Source organism: Quercus suber, unplaced genomic scaffold (assembly GCF_002906115.3).
Source record: "Quercus suber isolate HL8 unplaced genomic scaffold, Cork oak 2.0 scaffold_1060, whole genome shotgun sequence".
NCBI lineage: Eukaryota > Viridiplantae > Streptophyta > Magnoliopsida > Fagales > Fagaceae > Quercus > Quercus suber.
In genome coordinates, this window is record NW_027070468.1 from 11,349 (window position 1) to 12,041 (window position 693).

The 693-nt window shown below is 34.8% G+C and overlaps 1 non-coding gene across 1 annotated transcript; it reads left to right on the forward strand.

Moving 5' to 3' along the window:
- Positions 1-363: 363 nt before the first annotated feature.
- Positions 364-470, forward strand: LOC111987363 (small nucleolar RNA R71). The gene has a single exon (XR_002880284.1). It is a non-coding gene; the product is annotated as a small nucleolar RNA R71 (small nucleolar RNA).
- The last annotated feature ends 223 nt before the right edge of the window (positions 471-693 follow it).

Below are 693 nucleotides of genomic sequence, written 5' to 3' on the forward strand. Positions count from 1 at the left end.
GGCACAAAATGGGCATAGTGTGTAAAACACACACCCATTGACCGAAACATGTTAAACATGCTCAATAAAGAGTAACCCAAGCCATGGAACTCATTTGAGTCCACTACAACTCAAAAATGTCACATGGACATTTTGTCAAACACCTAACATGCAACAGTGCACTACACAGATGAACAATGCTCTAGACCTATCTGAGGTATCAGTGGTATCCCAAGACTGGGCATTTTCAGCTAAGAGATCAAAATATTCAAAAGCCTCATTAGGATTTTTATTCAAAAACTCTCAATTGCACATCATCTCTACAAATTGGGGCATCTTTGGAGTTAAAATTTCATAGAAAAACTAATTATATGCCAAGTTTCATAGCCATGATGTGGACACGCATTAAGCAAATCTTTAAATCTTTCCCAACATTGATAAAATGTCTCATTATATTTTTGTGAAAAATTCATTATTTGTCTTTTAAGTGCATTAGTCCTAAGAATTGGACAAAATTTCTTTAAAAACTCAGTTTGCATCTCTTGCCAAGTACCAATTGACCTAGGTCTCAAAGAATTAAGCCAAGTTTTTGCCTTGTCTTTAAGAGAAAAAGGGAACAATTTCAACCTAATGATTTCTTCATTACATGATTGGTCATGGAAGGTAGAACATACCTCCTCAAATTCCTTAAAGTGTAGGTAAGGATTTTTAGAA